General features: G+C 32.4%; 1 protein-coding gene across 2 annotated transcripts in view; it reads left to right on the top strand.

Moving 5' to 3' along the window:
* Positions 1-22729, top strand: part of kirre (kin of irre) — a 114842-nt gene that overhangs the window by 34839 nt on the left and 57274 nt on the right. Inside the window, exon 1 of one of the 2 annotated variants that reach the window (XM_086830312.1) lies at positions 21317-22296. The exons of the other annotated variant lie outside the window; for it this stretch is intronic. The gene's annotated coding sequence lies outside the window, so the exon portion shown is untranslated. Of the gene's footprint in view, positions 1-21316; positions 22297-22729 lie in introns of those variants that run through there. 2 annotated transcript variants of the gene reach the window in all.

Genomic DNA, 22729 nt, shown 5'->3' with positions numbered 1-22729 from the left:
CTAGATCCATACAAAAATCTAATGGTACTCAATCTGAATCGTAAGACAAATTAAATTTAAAACAAAGTAAGAACAATGTGACAATTTATGTGTAAACCCTTTAAACAAATACCCCATACATATACAAAAAAAAACTTAATATATACTCCCTAAAAAATACAATAAAAAATATATCCTTTGATTTTCCGATACCCTCGAGAAAACAGGACGAAGGACTCTACTCCCCCCCATGTTGGCCCAGCATTTATGGCATTCCATTTATGCGAATGGCCCTAATGTATGGGGCGCCGTGTGGAAAATGCGCTAATCGGCCATTTGAAAGCGGCCATCTATCTATTTGGCCCGGCCAAACAGGACAGAGTGTGTGTGTGTGTGTAGTGAGTGTGTGAATGTTGTGAGTGTTAAGTTGTGTGCTGTGAACCCATATACACCCACAAATAGAGCCCACTTAGCGGATCTCACACTGAACGTCGATGGAACGAAAAGTGCAGCGCGGAAATCAAACAATGCCATTAGGCTAATAATTGCCGCTCGTTATTGTTGTAATTGCCAAAGTGGCCGAAACACAGAGGCCCAAGCTGAGGGCCAGTTCCAGGCCCAGACTAAACGTATTAATTAAGCTATTTATCTAAACTAATGCGAGCATTTAGTGGCCAAGACAAGAAGCAAATCGCACTCATTAGCCGCCACTCTCCGCTCTCCGCTTCGCTCTACACTTCACTTTACTTCTACAATCTTTTCCTTTACTTCGACGACGTCCCAATCGGTTTTTTTCTTTTTTTTTTGTTCTCCCAAAGAGATAATTGGCCCGGATAAGTAGTCCCGAAGACGGAGGAGGGAATAAAGACCAGCCCAGGCTGGGATTGATCGAACCACGCGGAAAAGGGGCCTCCGGCAGAGTTTGCTCTCATGGATTGAAAATGGTACCGGCCACACGTTTTCTTCTACACTTGAAATAAACTTTATTTAAACCCTAAAGAAACTCCAGCTAAATAAGTCTGAGGGAATGTAATTTTCTTTCGGTGCATTTGGCTTATCATCGGACCGCATCATTAGCTTGATTATGATTATCAATGAGCACATCGCCAACGCTACCGCGACCACGTTCAAAATAATACAAGAACTTGTCTTTGTCTTTGGCCTTTTTCATAGTCCGAAACTGGAAACTGGAACTGGAGCTCCAATCAAGCCCCGGGCTTTGTCTTTGGCTTCTACTCCAGATTAAAGTTTCCTCTGACCACTGGCCTTACTCCGCCCTAAAGTTGTCTATGAAGGAGTCTGTAGACTTTGCCATGAAGATGGTCAGTCAGAGAAATATGCAGCAAAATATATAATAAGTAATAGAACTTATAAATAAAGTAAATACCTCTTAAAGAAATTGATCAATATTTATAGAAAATATATTAAAATATGTGAAAGGAAAAGAAAAGTTATAAAAATCTTTAAAGGTGGTGACTTTCCGTCAAAGATGGTTACCTGAAAGTAAGCCAGATATTAAACAAAAAATATAATAATTAATGCAAACTTATTTTAATAAAATAAACATTCCTTGAAATAGTTAAATTAAATTTGTAGAAAATATATAAAAATGTGTGAAAAGACAAGAACATATAATTTAAATTTTAAAAGGAGAGACAAATAAATTTAATTAAATTTCTTAAAGTAATCAAAAATTAACCAATTTTAGACTTTCACTTGAAAGTAATCCAGTTGTAAACTAAAATATGTAATAAATAAATACATTTCATAAATAATAAAAGAACTCAATAAGAAAATATAAGAAAAATATGTAGATAAATATAATAAAATACGTACAAATATGTAAATAAATATTTGTAAAAAACACAAAACTTTAAACCCAATTAAGACTAAACCCAACCATTAAAATAGTTTTTTTTCATAGTTATTCTCGCAAATTTCTTCAATAATTTCATTTATGTTTAAATAAAGTGTATCCATAAGTCGTCTTCTTAATATCTGAGCTCCACTATCTCCACTTGTTTTAATTTTCGCCGTAGTTTCGTTTTTGGGTTTTTTGGTTTTTTGGCTCATTTTCCAAGATACGAGATCCGATTGAGATGACCGACCGATAAAAAAAAAAACGGGGGTATTTGTTGGCTTTCCAGTTGCCGTGACAAATTGCTGGGAGCTGGGATTCATTTTCGGATGGGGATTGGTTTTCTGTCTTATATATATGCATATACATACCATATATACATATATACTCGTATAGGGTTTCTTATTTCTTACGCAGCAGCATCTCTAATCATTGTGATTAGCATAATGAGGTTGTCTGTCTGGGCAGTGGAATGGGGATTATATATATATCTATAGATATATATCGATTCTGTCAGCTGTTGCCGGTTTCTGATTTCTCTAATGGAGCCACAGCCCGGGGACAGAACCTTTTCCGCCCCCTCTTCCTGCACTTACACGTAATCATAATCGTAATAAAAGGCCACATATGGTTGCCAGGTAGCAGCATAGGTGAAATGGGCATGGATATGGGAAGGGGAAAGGGAATGGGGTTTAGGGTTTGGGGTTGGGGGTACGGCAATGGATGGGGGAGTGGATATAAGAATGGCAGGAGGTGACGGTGCCCACATGTGCCTGACACACACACACACTAATACACACACTCTACGCGGATGAAATGTGGTCATATCTTAACAGGAAAAAAAGGAAGGGAAGAGGGAAGGGAGAAAAGTAAAGCGAACCATCAAAAAGGCAACAACATTATTATCATAAGCACTTGGGGAAAAATAAATTGATTTGCTAATTAATTTGGAATATTTATAGAATTAATTTTGGGAAATTAATAACTTTTTAATGTGCCAAACTTTTAAGTAAATATTCTTTCTTGCTATATTAAATTTTTATTTTTTTAAATCCATCAAAACATCATCTTAATTTTGCAATTTTATGATTTATGAACTACGTAAAGTACGCAGTTGTATATTATATTTACAAAGTTAATCAATTAATTAATTCTAAATGTTGTAGGCTGTTTTTTTTATAAACGTGTCTAAAGAAATTCGTACTTGGGAATTTTAGCTGAATTCTTTAAAAATTTAAATCGATCGAGCCAGCGATTATTGTCTTCTATTGCCAATCTATTACTTCTTTCCTATATTTATAACATATTATAATCTATTACTTCTTTCCTATATTTATATTTATTTATATAAAGTAGATTTCTTTTTTCTTATAAAAACAAAATTGTTAAAATTGTTCAGTTCTTTTTTATATTTTTAGTTCAATTTCATTTATAAATTTATTTGTATACCAATTAATTTGCCAAATTTATTCCTATTAAAACATTTTTTATGATTTTTTTTTTTATTTTTATTTTTTTTATTTATTTTTTTATTTTTTTTTTTTTTTATTTTATTTTTTTTTTATTTTCATATTTAATAATTTTGTTTTGCCTTATGTTTTCACTCTATAAAAAATATTTTTATATACATAAGTCTATTTAAGCATCCCCAGACGAATCAATCCAGTCCTAATTATGTCAATTAGCAATATATACACATGGCTTCTTATAGTGTTCATACTTAATGAGATATATATCATTATAATACCAGCTTTAAATAAAATCTTTGAGTATTTAAAAATAGTTTGCAGTGCAGAAAGTCAACCACCAAATCTAGAAGTTGGCCCCACCACTCAGCGGCAACAATATAAAAAGCCACAGACACACTGTCAACGGGCACAATGTTTGACAGATGGACTTGCTGATGAAACCGAATCCGAATCCGAATCTGAATCCAAATCTAAATCTAAAGCTGAGCTCAGCTCATCTAATTTCTGGCATTTTGCTCTTGGCGGCCTGTATCCTGCCGACCGCAATATGAATGAAGTTTTAATAGATGTCTACGTTGGCACATTATATGCCAGCCAAGCAAAAGGAAAAATGCGTGGGGAAATGCGACTGACAATGGGGAAAAAGAATAATGAATCGCAAGATGCAAAAGATACAAAGATACAAAATGCTAAAACAAGATTTAGGATACAAGAGAGTAAGCTGGAAAATATGAAAATACGCACCAAAAGTAAATGGGGGGAAATCATTCACATTTTACGAGTCAAACATCTGCCAGTTTTAATGGAAAAAGACTTAAAATAACATAAAACTGGAATATATTTCGAAGAACTATTATTGCAATTCTTAATTAGCAAGGGATTACGAGTAACTAAGCCTAAGTTTAAGTTTAGTTTTAAGGGGAATTTTTCATAATTAAAGGGGTGAAATTGTATTACTTTTTACAAATTGTAAGAGCTTGGTTTAGGGAGAAGAGTTATACATTTATATATTTGATATTTATTTATATTTGTTGTAGAATATTTAGAATATGTTTTTATTATTCTAATTAGTATGAAAGTTACAAATATTTATAGAAAAGTTTTTCAGATTAAAATTCCACTGGCATGCTAGAAGTTACTTAAATTAAAAATCGTTTTTATTATGCATATATCCAAACACATTTTACAATACTAAGCTGATTTACCTATTATTATTTATTAAATATTGTTTCTTTTACTTGTATTTAATTTATTTTCCATATTTTTTTACATATCACTTTTTGACTTGCCTGAAATATTTCATATTGATAACAGCAAAATTGTTTGTAACCTTTTTTATCGCTGGCAAAAACTTTTGAAAGTTAGTTACTTGCCTCCAACCAGCTTTCTGCTACAGTTTTTCTCCCCTTTTTCTCCCATATTACATTTATATATATATTTTTATATATATTATTTTTTCGAACCTCCCCAACCTTACACGTAATTTTCCATAAACATAAAAGTTGCCTGCTTCCTTCCGAACTCGGTGTTGCCACAAAGCCCTTGCATATTGTATTTATATTTTGTGATTTTAATGCGGCATTTTGTGGCTGCGGCTTCCTTTGTATATATATTATATATATATCTTTTTTTTTAGTGTGCACATATGCACTGAGCGTAAATATTTATACAACAAATTAACAAAAAGTTAGGTGTTAAATAGGATAGATAGATTTGTCAGTATTTAAAGAGAACAAATAAGAATTTTAAACAGTTTTGGTTCATAATTTGAGGCATTTTCTTGTGCCAGTGTCTCCACATTAGCATCACCATTTTTTATGACATAATTTCTGTGTTGTTCACCACCAAGAAACAAAATATAAATATATTATAAAATAAAAACCGAAAAAACAGAGAGAGAGTGAGAAAGGCAAGACAATCTGCATATGTGTGGGCAGGGGATTTAGCCGGGAATCCCGGAATCCCTGAAACTCCCTCGACTTCGATGACCCGGCCAGGAGTCTCTCTTGGATAAGGTTCAGCAAGGATATATATATATATATATGTATATAGGGATATAAGGACATAAGGATGAGGATGGTTGCCCTGGACTTTCTCTATCCAAACCCCAGAGATGCCTCCCTGAATTGTAATTACAAGCATGTAACCTAATGGCACCCAGTCTCCACCCCCTCTTTTTGTAAGCGGAGAATCTGTTTTTTCGTTTCCTGTTTTTTTTGTTTATATCTCTGGTTTTTTGCTGGTTTTTTGTGTTTTTTCGTCGTGTTCATCCTCCTCCGCGTCATTTTGGGTTTTCCTTGTGGCTTAAGTGGTAAATGTTGTACAAAGAGCATTTTGGGAGGTGGCAACAAGCATAAAAAAAGGTATAGCCTAGACGGCGTTGTAACAGACTTGAAAGGATCATCATTTTTACAAATAAATATAAATGTTTATATTTTTATTGTCAAAATTCGTTGGAATATGGAAATAATTTCCTAAACAAATAGTTATTCCTGGTTAAGAAAACAAATAGTAGTTGAAAAAATACAAAAAAGACTGCTAATTAGGAAAATGTAAACCTCCCTGTTTAGGTATTTAATAATAATAATTATAACAATAATATATAATAATAAAAGTTAATTATTAGTAAGAGAAGAACAACTCTTGGATTATAAAATCTACATAAAACATAATAAGGAAATTAAATCACAAAATTAAGATCCCACACACATTTGGTTAATGAAGACGGTGACTGGCATTAATAAGCGCATCATTATACGCCGTCACCTTTGACCCATCCCTTCCCACCCACCCACAATCCATCCAGTCACACACAGACACTCTCGTACACACACCTACCCTCATTAACACCCGCCCACGCTCATGGAAAACAAAAACGCGACCCAAACATCGCCAATTGCAGGTGTAATATTTCAATGTGCGTGGGCCTTTAACCACCCAACAGCCACCCACCGCAACAGAGAAACTCTGCTAAATTTATACTCGGGTTTTGCTAGGAACTGCAATCAATGCACTGGAAAAAAATAAAAAGATTCTGTTTATTATAAACAATATAAAATGTCAAAGTTCTTGCAGTTTGCAGCAGCTAATAACTAAGCGAAAAATTCATTAATTGTAATTCGAAAAACTTTTCTGTGCTAGTATTTAACAAATTAATAATTCTGCATAAATCCAAAAATAAAAAAAAACATAAAAAAAATTAAATTCAAAATTTTGTTATCGGATTTTTTTAAATTTTACTGATGCAGTAAAGCAGTACAGGATTTTCCAACTCTATAAATAATATGTATTCTTAATCAGGATCAACAGTGGAGTCAATTTAGAAATGTACACTAAAAAATTGGGTTTAAATTTGCAATATTTTATAATATTATATATTTACAATATATATTTATATATATATTTATATATATATTTATATATATATTTATAATATATTATTTTTTACATATTTTACATCTTTCAAATTGCCAAAAATTAATACAAAGATTTAAATATTTCAAATTGCTTCAGCTTACTGCATATATTCTTAATATATTTTCTTTTTAATTCTAGCAATTTTTGGGGAGAGTTTATTACAAATTTAAGGATCTGATAAAGTATTTATGTATTATATTAAAAATGTATAATATTTTTTTCTACCACCCTTTATTTCTATACACAATAACCTTAGGAAAGTCTGTTCTTTTGATTTTTTTAATTATATATATATGTTTTAAATACCCCATTAATTTTTCTCACTGCATAATTGCGAAGGAGAACCAAGAGGCCGTGAGGCCGAGTCGAGTTATGTGGAGCCTAGAAGAGGCCAAAAAGATACCCAGAATAGAAAACCCCGAACCGGGGCCTTGTGGGTGTATTATCTTTTGAATTTATTACCTACAAATGTTATTTCTAGGACGTTAGACACCGCCTTGGAAGCTGAGTTGGAAGTCAAGTTTTATGCGCCCGCCTCATCAGCGCGTTCATTAAGAGCACTCCACCCACCTTGCAGGGGCAAAAAAAAAAACGAAAGAAAACTGAAGCCTGGAAAACACGCAACACAACACAAGGAACAAAAAAAAATGAGAAGAAAATTGTGAAAGCAAGAAAAGGAACTGAGACTGAGACTAAGGCTGAGGCAGAAAAACATCATTAAATTTATGGTAGACTTTGGCCTTAGCATAAGACGTAAAACAGCCCAAAACAAAAGCAGCTTAGAAAGGGGGAGGACAAGGAGGGTATGACTCCTTAAAGGGGGGAGGGTCTTGATATAAGGGGCACAACTTCGCCATAATTATAACAGGTGCGGGGCCTAGGCCAAAACTAAACATTTTTGTCAAGAATGTGAAAGTTTGCATTCCAGTAAATCAAGAAATCAACAAGAAATGGGATAAAGAATTCAAATGATATTTACACAGATTTTTAGGTATTTATTTTATAAAAGGAAAAGTATTTTAGATATCTATTTATGTTTCAAATAATTAAGCCAAAATTAAGCTTGGAACATGCAGAACATTTTAATCATTTTTAGAAGAGAAGAACTTATACAAATTATTCTGAGATATTAAGATACGTCAGATAAATAGTACTTGGCTTATATACAAGAAGCATTACTTATTAATTTTTACATTATATTTAATTATATTTAATTATACTTAATTGTATTTAATTATATTAAATATATTTTATTAAAGTATATTATATTTTTATATTGATTAACTTTTATTTTGTTTACATTCAATTATATATTATTATGTACTAGTGCCTTCATCCATCCATTTATCCATTTTCCAGTTTTCCATAACAAAGTCCAAGTACTTTAATTGATTTGTTATTGAACAATCACTTAAATAAATAAAATAAAATATTAATATTATATAACATATATCATTATATTTTCCTTACAATTTACTATATTTAAAATTAATTTAAAGCCTTAATTTAATACCTATTTGTATTTATTTGTATTCGATTCTCCTGTTCCCTTTGAAAACCCAAAAATTCCCCATCAGTTTTGGCATTTTTTTTTTTTTTTTTTTTTGAAGAGGCAAAACCATTATTGAAATTTAGTTGAAAGTTGCACAATTTTCCCCACCAATTTTCCATCCCCTTTTGGTTGTTTGTTTTTTTCTATCACATTCTTGCGGTTTCGAAATGGCGCAAAAAGAATCTGCTACTTTTTATTTGGCTTTAGGGCGCTCTTAACCCTTTTGGCTTAACCCAAAAGACAGCCAAAACGGACAGTTGTCTGTGGGAAAACTGTTGCATTTCTCCGAACCGCGCGTTTTCCTATTTTCCCCATGCATGCGTGCGTGTGTGTGTGTGTGTGTTGCTTTTCCCGGTCTTTGACATTTACAACAGTTTTCCGAGTGAGAGAAGGCATGGGGCTTTTCATGGGGGTCATGACAGTTAGTCATAGCATGTTTACAGAAGGGGTATGCGAAACCACACACACACACACACTTAGTTGTTGTGGAAAAAGGGGTAGAAAAAGAGGGGGTGGGGTTGGGGGGATGGTCGGAAAAGCAAGACAGCGACAGCGACCATAATGGCGTCATAAAGATGATATCATAATTTCCTACTTTGCTTTCCTTTTTCCCCCATTATTGTGCGGTCTCCACCGCCGCCATCCTGGCATTTCCTAAGCTCGCTTTTCCTCTGGCTTTTCATTTGTTTTTCTCAGCTACTGGTATTTTTTTTTTTTTTTTGTTCTTGGGATTTTCAGTGGCTGATCGAGTGGGAGAATTCCAGGAGTTAAAGTCTCTAGAAAAGAAATAGAAATTATAGGTTTTAAATCGTTTTTTTAAATGGGTTCAAAAGTATGCAAAAATATACTTAGCTTTGGAAAATTATATGCAGAATTTTTGTAGAAAATTTGGACAATAATAGAATGAGAATTTAATAAATATAATATAAAGAGAAAAAGAATAAATATAAATTAAATAAAAATTAATATAGGTTTTAAATGATCCGTACAAAGGTATGTAAAGGAGTCTTTCTCTTAGTGAAAATGATGTAGACTTTATTGTAGCATACTTTTGTACAGTACATGTATTTATTGATCTGTTGTCGAGGAAAAATTCCGGAAATTACAGTGTCCTAGGCAATTTATTTAGTAAATTCAACATTATAATTTTAAACCCATTTTAAATATTATGCAGCATTTTTGTAGCATACTTTTGAACAGTAAATTTAATGTAATCATTAGGATTAATTGTTGTCACTATCTCCACGCTACAATAAAAGTAAGTAATTATTACTAAAAACCCCTGATATTCCCTGGCTTAACTTAATTCCTTCTTCGTTTACTTCTGGCCACGTCATTTGCCTTTCTATTTGAACGATGGCCAAGCCAAACAATTCGTCAGTATTTGTCAAGACCGTCAGGCGAGGTCCTCTTAAAAACACCTAACCAGGACCCTCTTTCGCTATCCCTCTTAATATGCTTGCAAATCGTTCCAGGAAATTGAGCGAGCTGCACAGCACTTCAAGTTAAACAAATACAAATACAAAAAAAAGAAAGGAAAGAAATTATAACACTAAAAAGAAGGGGAACGAGAAATTCCCTTTTGTTTGAAGGAATTATGAATAAATTTAATTTTATCAAGTTGAAGCAAAAAAGAGGAGTAGAAATATTTAGTATAACTAAACGAAGCATGCCCGGCCCCAAGTCCGGAAATTCATTGAGGTCCTGCTGCCAGGCGAAAATATATACATAGAGCACCCCTTCTCATTTTTTTTTTTTCTAAACCAAGCATCTATTTTAAGCCTTCGAAGCGAACTAGGGGAAGCCTGAAGACCGAAAGTGATTGTGGGGTTAAGAGGAAGCTATAAAAAAAAGGGAAAAAAAGGAAAATTTTGCGGAATCTCAAATTATGCTTCAGATCGCAAAACGAACTCGGGGAATTCGCTTTTAATGGGCTCTACTACTTGGAATGAAACGAATGAATAATGTTTCTATATTTTTTTGCGGCTTAAATGCAGCAAAGGGTTTTTTTAGAGCTCCTGGAATTGCATGCACTTGGGGTTATTTTTAAAAGGACTTAAAAAGCAACTATGCTCAAAATAACAAAAAGCAAAAAGCATTACCAATTTGTTTCACATTAAATGGATTTGTTAGTTAATATATAAATACATGCTGTAAAATAAATATATTATATATTTTATTACTTAATAATGGGAACTCCTTTTTACGACGCCTTCGCATTCTTGGCCCTCATTTAGCTGGCCATATTTCGTGTTAACATTTAACGCCGCCCTAAAAGCACAAACAAACCGCAAAATGTCCCTCACTCTCTCTGGCTTTAAGTTAATAAAATTTTATTTGCGTTTCATTTTCATTTACTTGCATTTTATTATTTTATTTTGATCATTTTTGGTGGTGTTGTTAAACCCAAATTGACATGAAATCAAATGAAGAAATTTTTATGAAGCCCATTAAAGCGAGCAAGACGAAAAGAAAACTGCAGGCGAAGGAAAAGGCCAGGGAAAAGCGCCAAAAAGGAAATGGCGCAAAGCGGAAAGAGCATATTTTCAAGAAGAGAGAAAAGCGGACGATGGAAATGAAAATCAAATCAAGAAAAATTAAAAAGCCGTAAAAAGTAAAGGTCCTTAAGCCAAACAGCAGAAACACAAAAAAGCCAACAGAAAGTATCAGATTTCAAGCCAAAAAAAATTAAATCTGTAGCTTAATTGAATTAAATTTTAATTAATAAATATAACTAAGTGTAAAAATATATGAATTTTAATAGCATAATTTTGATTAAGGAGATCCAAACATTTACAAACAAATGCAATGGCAATTATTATGGCAATCGTATTTTTGAATTCCAACTGGGAAAAATCCCTTAAGCCAAACTCCACCCTCTCAGAAAAGTTCACCAACAAAATTTGCCACCAAAAATTTACATTAACCCCATGGAGTGTGAATGTAAATATGTGCCAGGAAGATACTCGTATGCCGGCACATATCTCTTTCAGAATAATTAAATGGTAAAATGGCAAAATAGTCCCAGACTCCGGTCTTTCAGTCGACTTCCTCGAGGCATCTTCGCTGACACATGGCTACACTGGTCAAAAAAGCTAGTAATTTATACCAGTTTGATTGTAAAAATTATAAGAACAAATAGATCATTAAAAGAAATGCCTTTTAAATAAATAATGAACATTAAACTCCATCAGAACTTAATTATATTTACTTCTAATTTATTAAATATATAATTATCATAGTTTCTTTTTGGCTGAGTGTAGGAAAAGCGTGATGGGGGGGGGGGTGTGGAAAACTGGCAAAGTGTCTGGCTCGAAGGGGTTAAATGGCAAAGAAACTGAAAATGCACACACTCAAATGAATTAAAATGCAATTGAAATATGGCAAATGGCATGCGTCGGTCTCGAGAAAACAACTTAAAAAGACGACTCTGGTGGCAGCGGGGGAAAATGCAAGGAAAATGTTAAGAGAATGCTAGGAAAATGCCAAGTGAAAGAAAAGCGGAAAACGTCTTTCGTCTAGCAGGCAAAAAAGGGATTAGAAACCTTAAAAATACCCTTTAAGTAGAATGATTATAATTTAAGAATAAATATATTAAATTTAATGTGAAAAATAAGTTAAAAAACTCCTTTAGCATAAAGAAAATTCCTTAAAATAATTAACAAATAGACATAAAAAATAAAATTATTGAATATTTAAATGATTCAATTTTAAATTCAAAGGATATAGAGTAACTTTTTATAGAGGTATTTTTTTATATACATTTATATTAAAGAGATATATTTCTAAAGATATTTCACCTTGAAAACTAGCTTATTATATATAGCTTATAGCTTATAGCTTATTGTATATATTTATTTTATACATATTATTTTTATTTTTTACATATTATTATAATATATATTTCTCACACATATTTATATACATTTTTTCCTTCTTCCTTTAATTTCTTTATTTTGCTTTTAAACCAATAAATTTCCTTTTCGTGTATTAGTAATAATTCTCAAGAAATGTCGTTATTCAATATCAGTATGCAGTTTCCGCACTCAATTTATTATTCCTTAAGCTGATTATGCCATTAAGCAAATATGTACAAAGGACATCAATCAGCTGAACTGAATGAAAATTATTTCACTAGACGACAATTTACAAAATGGTGTATTGAAATATTGCCAAGATCATTTAATTATAAATTGGAGCATAATTAAAGAGCAACAACAAAATGCCAGACACAATGGCCAATTCCATTCCAACCCAGGTTTTCCCCCACACCCAACATCCCCACAAGCATCATCCTTTCAGGCATCCTTTCGACCATCTTTCCCAACCATTTTCCGCCCAACACTTGGCCATCGTCGGTTGCTCGGACTTAAGCTTCAAACACTTCTTTGTGTCACTCAGGTATTTAACCTGAAGGCGGCTAATTGGAAATTTAAATGCCGCTTCTTGCTTCAGATCCAGCTAAACGCCCACCTTGACGCCCATTTCGTCTCATGTCTAATTAAACGTGAAAATCCTTGACCTTTGAACCTTTTGTAGCAGCTTAGCAGTATTGCTACGGAAATCGAGAGAGGGGGTGGAAAAACCCCTGGACAGGAAGTGAAATATTTGCGTTGACAATTGGCAAGGGAGTGAGTGAGTGAGGGGGGAAACACAATGCTTATCAAGGCCAAGAGTTCTGGGAAATAATTGGAAAACATATACTTTAAATATATTAAATTATTTGTATGTTATTTTATATATATTTTCATATATTAATTTATTGCTTTTTATAATATTTTTTTACTTTAGCACTCGGAAAAAATTGTAATAAGGTTAACGACTGAAAATAAGTAATAGTTAGAACGTTTACTAAGAAAAATAATAGAATATTGGACTTTAAAATAACAATACTTTAGCTTAAAGAATGCGTTAAAATTTTTGATAGTTTTATAAACATATATGCATACTTTTATATATTTTATTTTAAATATAAGGTATTTATATATATTTATATTTATATAAATTTATATATTTTATATATATTTTTAAGGTATTTATATATTCTTTATATTTTATTTTATAAAATTTTTCTCATATTTTCATTTTGCTAAAAAAAATTATACTCAAATTAAATAAAATATCCATAGCAACCCCTTATTTTGTTAAGTAAATAATAGGTACATATTTAATAATCATAACAGATAATATTAAATATTAGATATATTGCATATTACATTATTTTTAGACATTTTCATTACAAACTCTTGGAATTTATCACATATTTTAGCTGAGTGCTTAAAATAAATACCTTAAATAAGTATTTAGTATTTAATTAGTACATACTGAATAATAAATACAGATAATACTAAATATTAAATATAAAATTTATTTTAATTGTTATTTGTTAAAACTCCCAGAATTTATCACATTTTTTAACTGAGTTGATAATGAAAATACTCAGAAGAAAAACTTATTTCTATTTGCAATTCCTTGTTTTGTTAAGTAAATAATAAGTACCTAGTTATAATATATATTAGATAATATTAAATATTAATTTAATATTATAAATTTAATAAACCTCTAAAACTTATCACATATTTTATAAAAGTGCAAACCATCCGCCCCTTTTCCAGTTTCCTGGCTTCCATTTCATTTGAAAACATGTTTGGGGTTTTAACAACAACTGCGACATTTGTTATTGTTGTTTCAAATGGCGTCATTGTTGTTGTAACAGTTGTTGAAAACGCAATTCCGATTCGAGAATTCCCCTCCGAGAATTCCTCCTTGTCTTACTCCCTCTCTCTCCCTCTCTCTCTTTCTCATTTTCTTTCTCATTTTTTCTCCCCACTCAAAGTGTAGTTCAGCTGGAGTGTGAATCATTTCCGTTCGAATTTGGTTCATTGCATGATTTTCACATTAAAGGTGGGGGTGTGTGCCAGGGGTTAAGATCTTTTTTCGTAGGACCTTCTTGGACCTCGCTTCACTGCTCTCCCTTCGTCTGATTGTGTTGATTTTTTTCTTTATATTATTTTTTCTTTTTTAACTTATTTTCTTGGAGTGCCATTATTGGACTTGTTGGGCCCCTTAAAAATAGCAAAAAATAGCAACGCTTGAGGAAAGACTTATAGGGAATAGCTCACTAAAGAAGCTTGTACATAGTAAAAATGTATAAAGTATAATAATTCGAAGAATTTCAACTAATTTTTAGCTATAATTTTTCTAGCTGCATTATAAAATACAATATATTTTTTAGTCTATCTTTGTAACTAAATAACTTTATTTGACTGACTTTACCCAATTAATGGGTAATCGGCTACCTTTTCTTTTTTTGTTTTGTTTTGTGTTACATATATTTCCCTTTTTATTTTTTCTTTACCTTTTTTTTCTCTGGCATTATTTGCGCTCGAACGGTTTGAGTAGCATAATAATTGCCCTACTAAAAAACAGCCGGAAACGGAAGCGCTCATCACACATCTTCCAAATCTCTCATTTTCCCCGCCTTCCTCTTCCTCTTTTCCCTCGTTGGCACCCACTTGAGGTGGAAATCGAAAACGAAATCGAAATTGTTGAAAAAAAGTCGAATTTTCGGCCTGACTAAATAGAAGTATCAACGCCGAAACTCAATTTCCAAACAAACACAAACGCGGCAACCAAATTTATATATACACAAATATGTATGGCTAACAAATACGAAAACACGCTAAGCACACAAAAACTTTAATATTTAAAAATTTCTATAGAAATGCCAGAGAAAACAGGCAAATAAATGAAACGAAGGAAGCCTCAACTTTACGAAAATAACAAAAAATACAAACTACAAAATACATCAGCTGACGGAAGTGGGCAGGCGTTACAGAATTCTTCTTGGAGGATGACATACAGTGGATTTAGGGTTATAAATTGGCAGATATTTATTATAATATCATATAATTTATAGCAGAAAAAAAATATACAAATCAATATTCTTTTTCAAGTTCATATTAATTTTTTTAATGTATGAACATTTTAAATAATCCTCTAAAATAATCAGAAATATCGCTTTATGAATGTGTTTCTGATTGAAGGAATAATTTATTATTGATGTTATTACTTATTATTTATTTGTTACCAAGTCCTCTTAATTTCTTTTTACGAAAAACGTGTCTCAGAATATCAATATAAATTTTTGTGGAAAATTTTAAAAATGAATTAATGCCTATAATATTTTGAATTTTACATTTTGATTTTTAAAATTAAAAAACCTACTTGATTAATGATTAATTTCAAACTTCAAATGTATAAATACAACAAGAAAAAAATAGAATTTACACGTTAACTAATAAATTTAACATATTGACAAAAGTAAAGAAATATATTAACATAAGTCAGAAACTTTCTTTTATATAATTTATCATAGGTTGTACTAACATATATTTAAATATTTATAAAGACCTTTTAAATTGATTAATATGTTCTCAAAATCTTTTTAATTTGCATTCATTCTTAAGGTTATTAATATTACAACACAAAAATAGAATGTTAAATATTTATTTCATGGAAATTAATTATTTGTCCCACTGTACCATGGCGCTTCCTTCCAATTTTCAGCTGTCATCGGACACAGAATAACAAAAACAACTGCAATCATAACAACACTAAAGAGGCAGAAGATAAACAAAAAAAAAGAAAGAATGAAAATAAGAAGTGGGGGAGGAAGAAAGGGAAGATGAAAATTCAAAGTCAAAAGTGCGGCAATTAGAGCAATTTCCCTCTCTCTCTCTCTCTCTCTCTTTCTCTCTCTTTCTCTCTATCTCCATCTCTGTTTCCCCTTCCATAGAGCATTTTTTACTCTGCGGTGATCATGTCTCCAGCGCCTTCTCTTTCTGCCCCAGCATTTCCATCTCTTTCGGCGCTTTTCTTCTACTTTTTTTTATCGACAAAAATTCATTGGGCTCTTCCGCTTTTCCGCTCTCGATTATCCGCCTAAAGTCGGAGGCTCAACTACAGTGAATACATAATAAAAGGTTTTAAGTTATCTTTTTAGTTATAGAAATTAGTTTAGCTATAGAAATTATTTAAATCGGAATAATAACATTAATTATATTATATAATATATAAATATTAAATAATGAAATATATCAATTAATATTTGGTTATTTTTTTTTTTTTAATGAGTGCCCTTTAAATTCCCAAGCACCAATTCAGATATTGTCTTGACCTGTTTTTTTTTTATTTATTAATTATACATAAAGAATATTTAGGTTGCTGACCTTTAAACCATACGATTTTGGCACCCATTTTCACTTTTTTGTGCTCATCTCTGCCTTAGAATTTTTAATACTTGACTCATATCATTAATGAGTGTCCCTTTTATTCATTATTTACTGTATTGGTCCGCAGTTTATTCATCTGGCTCATTGACATTTGAAGCGTCTCGTGTTTCCGCCCATCCGACCCATCCTCATCTTCCTCCTCCTCCTGGCTGTGCTTCTCCTGCTCCGTTTGTCGTTTCCACTAAGTAAGTAATCCCGATAAACAAGAGGAAGAGCAGCAGCAGCATCCAAAATCCCAGGAAATATGCACAAAAATGTACATAAATTCGTTTGCCAGGCGAAGCAAACTGATCCACACGTGTGTCCCTGTGTCTCTTTCTTCCCCCCCTCTTGCTCACTCTCTATCCCTCTCCCTTTCTCCTTCCCTTTCTCTCTCCCTTTCTCTGTGTCTCTGTACCCCATCCCTTTTTGCTCATCTGCCGTTCTTGGTCATTCATTCCCATTCATTCAACGCTTCATTGCTGCGGTAATTGCTTCCAAATGCTTAAACGCTTGCATTGTAGCTGTTCAAAAGGCACTGCGAGAAATTTAGGGTAATTTTATATTGATATTATTTTATCATAAAATAAATATTTCATCTTGAGAATTTTTGCGAAAAAAAGCGGAAATAGAAGACAAAATCTTATTCATTCATTCATTTGTTCATCTTATTTAAATTTAGTAAAAGTATTTGCTGAAAGTCCTTTAAAAATTCTCAAGTACGGATTTAGAGACACAGAAAGTGAAGGAGAGTTTGCTAAACATCTTAGAAAACTTTATATAAAGCTAAAATGTTTTTAAAATCTATTTTAATAAAAGGAAAAATGATAAAGGGGTTACACATTCCCTTATAAAAACATACTTCGATTTCAAGCCTCGTACAGGAAGTCACAAAAAATGGAATATAAAATTCCCAAGTAAGAATTCGGTGACACCAATAAATAAATTAATTAGTATAATCAATACAAATTCAGTTAATAACTACTATAATTAACTATTTATATATTTCCTAATCCAAATCTCATTCAATTCTAGTTTTGGTTTAGAAAACCTTTAAATAATTAACTCTTATAATTCATAATAAATATCTCTTATTATCAATTGTATTTCAGTTATTAAATTTTCTCCCAGTGCACCATGATTCCTTGGTGTTCCCTATGCCCCTGCATCCCTCCTACATGTCTCCTGCCAACAGTTTTCCTCCTCGGTTTCAAGTTGGGATGTCCAACATGTGTCGTCGTCATTGATTTGTTGTTGATGGGCATGCGACGGCTGCTCTGGAGGCTGAGGCGGAGAATGAGACGAGACGAGATGAGCCGACCAGCTCTCTGTCTGTCCCTCTCTATTGACATTCATCTGTCACAACCCAAAATTCAACTCAAAAATCCCGGGGAAGAAAAAACAAAAAAAAAAAAACGAAATAACGAAACTAGATTCCAGAACGAACGAGATTTGTGTTGGTTTCACGTTATCTCTTGATAGTGTTTTTGTTTTTAAGAGGCGTATAGAGCCCACTATCATGGAATGGAGATAGCTTTTGGAAAAGCAAAACACATTTCAATATTTTGCTGTATATTTATAAATGGTCTAAACATAATAATACTTAACTACTTTTCAAAATTCAATGATTGTTAATTATTATTTCATTTTTTTTAGGATAAATAAAGCCAGAATAGTTCTTGCTTAATTTACCAAATGGAAAATTGTCATAAATTTAAAACAAATATAATAGTAAATATTTGTATTAAAAGTTGTTGATATATTGGTAAATAAATATGACATTTAGTAACATTTTCCTGTTGTAAAAAGTGAGTTACCTGGTCCATACAAAATGCACTTTAACTTTATTTCACTTAACTTTTATACACTTCACTTCCTCACTTTATTTACTGAATTAAAAATGTATGAAATTTATTTATTTAGCAAACTAAAGACTGAGGGGCAGAGTTGCCTGTTTTGCAAAGGAAGATTTAGGGTTGCCAAGGATGCAGAATTGCATTTTCTAAAAGGGGGGTTTTAGGGTTGCCAGGATGTCAATATTGTCAATTTAACATTTTTTATATTTCTGAACCTAAAGTATTTAATATTTCTACTTCTAATAGTATTTATTTATAATTAAAGTATTTAATATTTAATCAAAGTATACATTAATATGTTTAATAAATGTATAGGTTTGCAATTAAAATTTGGTTACTATTTGAACTACATATACTTTATATTTTTAACTTTTCCTAAAACAAGAAACTGTTCAAGAGTCTAATAAATAAGCTTTCATTACTAATATATCGAAAAATATAGCTCAGTTGAGATCTCGGGGATCTAATTTCCAAGTGCAGAACGGTATAAAAGGTATTATCTTTTATTTAAATGTGAAATACGAAAGGTTTCTGGGTGGCAGCTATGTTATATGGAAAGTTCTCAGTTTTCTCAGCATTCTGTGCCAGTCGAACGCTCGCTTTTAATTATGAGCCTGGTCTTTGTTGTAGACTTCTCTTTACAGTTGCCACTGTCTTCTGCGACTCTTTCTGCTTTCTCCCCTTTCCCCCTTCCCCCTCTTTTATTTTTTTTTTGCCATGCCTTTTGCATGTGCATTTTATTTAAATTTTTAACCCCATTCCCAATCGCATGCAACAATAAAAGAGAACGCGCGTTGCCAGCCAGCGGCGTGAATTGTCAATAGTTCTTCGAACTGTTGGAATGAGGCTGGAAGGTGGGGAGGCTGGAAGGGGGGTCTTGGAATATGGGAAAGCGTTCTTAAAGTGCTTTGTCCCAGAGATTGTCGGGAAGAGCAAAGTGACTCAGGTCACAGTGACTCCAACTGGGATGCTGTGAAAGCTGAAACATTCAATTAATATAAGAAATCAACCTTAATAAACTAAACATAGTGTTCTTAACATTTATAACTTGTTAACAAATGTTAATTATTTCAATAATATTCTATATAATAATATTATATAATTATATATTTTAGTATCATATACATATATACAAATATATAAATTAATAAGCTACTAATATACACTTGAAAGGGCATTTTAATTTCAGAAGCTTAAAAGTTGGTGAAGGAGTCATTTCCGATCCTATAAATCATATATATTCTTAATCAGCATCAACAGCCGAGTTGATCTAGCCATCCCAGGCATACAATTTTTTTTTTTAAATTTTTCAACATTTTTTAAGGGGTTTAGTCGTTCAAATTGTCAAAAAAAATGGATAAAAAATTAAATTTTGTAAAAATTTTAACAGAGTATGCAGATTTATTAATTTAATAAAATCTAATATAAAACAGCTTTCTGAATTGATATTAAAGCATTTTTGGCTGAGTTATGCGTTTTTTAATATATGATTTTTCGAAAAAAATGTCATATTTAATTAATGATAAATATTGAATCAAAGGATGTGAATATTTTAAGCTTAGCTATGATAGATTTCTAATTCAAAACTATAATTCAATAACAAACTAAAAGGGAATATATACACATTTTTGCTTATATTAATTTAGGAAAGTAAAGTTTTTATATATTCTTTATCGGGTAATTTTCTTATATTTATTTATATCATATATTTTGCTATTATTTATTTTCGATTAAATTTTTTATTTGATATTTATTTTAAATTTAATTTAATTAATTTTTTTTGTAAGGCTCTAATGAATTTAAAATAATTATTGTATTTTAAGTACAGTTATTTTCAGTATAAGGTAAATAATTAAATATAACAAATAAGAACTCAATGAAATTCGTTCTTTTTGCAAACTAAGAAAAACCTTTTAAGCCAAGATCCTAGACATAGCTTTAAAATTGTCTTGAATATATTTCGTTCTCCTTGAATTTCACCAGATATGTGTCATATATATATTATATATGTATATATATCCTACAATATATGGTATTCATTCCAATGTGGGGCATGCACGCTGTTGCTGTCACCTTTGTGTGGCACTTCCGGATCTTCGTTTTATTTTTGGGGGGGGGGGGGGGGGTAACAGGGAACAGGGGAATTGGTAGCAGAAATGGGAACAGTGACTGTTGCATCTGCCGGCCACCAATCAAGATTTTAATGCGTCGAGACCCGATGGCTAATTTATGCCGGGCTATAATATCACTTAAGCCGCCCGCTTTGCTCCCCACTCCTTACTCCCCACTCCTTACTCTCCACTCCCCACTATCCACTCTTGCTCCCCACTCCTTACTCCCCACTCCTTACTCCCCACTCCTTACTCTCCACTCCCCACTATCCACTCTTGCTCCCCACTCTCTCCCTACTCTCTCCCCACTCCCACTCTCCCTTCCCACTCCCACTCCCTCCTCTCCTTCTCCTCTCCTCCCCAAAGACGCACTCCACTGTTATCGTCTGCCTCTGTTAATATCCTTAACAGTTTTGAACGACGAAGAGCGACCTGGTTTCGCAGCCCCCGCCGAGGTGGCTTTTGTTCGTTTGACTTCGTTTAAATTTAGTACAAACATACAGGGTACGCTCCCCTCCCCCTCCCCCCCCCATGTACTAGCTTCGCCTCGTTTGACTTCGGGAACTCCGGCTGGGTTCGGTTGCATGCATTCGGGCTCTTCTTTTATTTTTAGCAGAGGCACGCGACGCGAACGCAGTTTCGGGAACAGTTTTCTTTTTTTTTTTTTTTTCTCCCATTCCCATTTTGCTTTTGGCATTTTGCATGCGCGTGCCTCTGTTAACGGCAAAGCAGAGAATGTTGATGTTAACGTCGGCGTCGATGCTAACGCTGGCAGAGCCGCAGAGTTGAACGACGAACCGAGCGGATTTCCAGCGATTTTCCTATAACAAGTTTTTAGTACGTGTTCCGCCGTGTCAGTAGACAGTCGTGTGATTCCCGGGGTTTTTTGTCATGTTGCTAACCAAACGCTGGCAAGAACAACAATAACAATTACAACTGCAACAACAACAACAACAACTACAACTACAACAACAGCCTATGAAATCACAACAACAAAATAAAAACAAAACAAAACAAAATACAAACGAAAAGAATTGATCAAATTCAAATGCAAATAATAATAATAAAGGAGTAAAAATCACCAGGACTAATCAAGCTAAAGTAATAAATGAAAGCCCCAGTTCAACTATATTTTTTTAAGTGATAAACCGAAAAATGCAAAACAAAACAAGCTGCCTGAAAGCCGCACAACAGCAAAATATACCCGCTAAAAAAATAAGAGGAAAAGCCCAATTAAAATAAATTTATTAAAAAAAAAAAAAAGGAAAATCATTTTTTTTTTAGTTCGTTTGTGTGTGTGTGTGTGTTAGTGTGTGCGTGTGTGCATGTGTTTGTGTGTATGTTGTTGGCCCAGCTTCCTGTGCAACCGGTCTGCGAAAAAGAAGAAGGCGACTTAAGCATCCCATTCATCCAGCATCCGACACAAGTTGCACCTGCAACGGCACCACCAACAACAACAAATACAAAATAAAAATAACCCGCAACAACAACAAGAACTACAACAACAACAAAAAATATCTAGAAGTAGGACCTGCAGTAAACCCGTTTCTTATTTTCGAGGGGCGGCCATAAGAGGCGCCTTCGTTTGTCGCTGCCTCCAAGGCCAAACACAAAATCCACTTGGCCACAACAACAACAAAAGCCGACAGCAACAACAACAACAACACATTCTAAAAAAAAATATATATATATAAGAAAATTAACAACAACAAAAAAATATACAAGTAAAAAAGAGAAAGAAATTCGGCGACATTTATACATTTGGACATTTCCCTCTTATGGTAAGTTGTTGTGTGATTTTTGAAGTGCGAAATTATTAAAAATTCAAATCAAATTTTAAGATTAAATATTGTTATTACAAGTTATAGATATTTTGGTAAATAAATATGGAATTTAGAAATATTTTCCTGTAGTAAAAGTGTCTTAACTGGTTCATATAAAATGTAGTTAAACTTTAAGTCACTTCTTTCGTTTATTTGCTCAACTAAAAATTATTGGAATTTATTTTAATTGCAAAGTAATTACTTAAACACAGAGTTGCATTTTGCAAAGATGATTTCGGGTTGCCAAGGATGCATAATTGCATTTTCTAAAAGGGGAGTTTTAGGGTTGCCCCCATTCATTTCATTTATATTTCTGTACTCAAAGTAATAATATATTAATAATAATATATATAATAATAATATATATAATAATAATATACATATATACTTA

Source organism: Drosophila serrata, unplaced genomic scaffold (assembly GCF_035046125.1).
Source record: "Drosophila serrata isolate PLE 108 unplaced genomic scaffold, ASM3504612v1 contig_23, whole genome shotgun sequence".
Taxonomy (NCBI): Eukaryota; Metazoa; Arthropoda; class Insecta; order Diptera; family Drosophilidae; genus Drosophila; species Drosophila serrata.
This window is presented reverse-complemented; position numbering and strand designations above follow the sequence as displayed.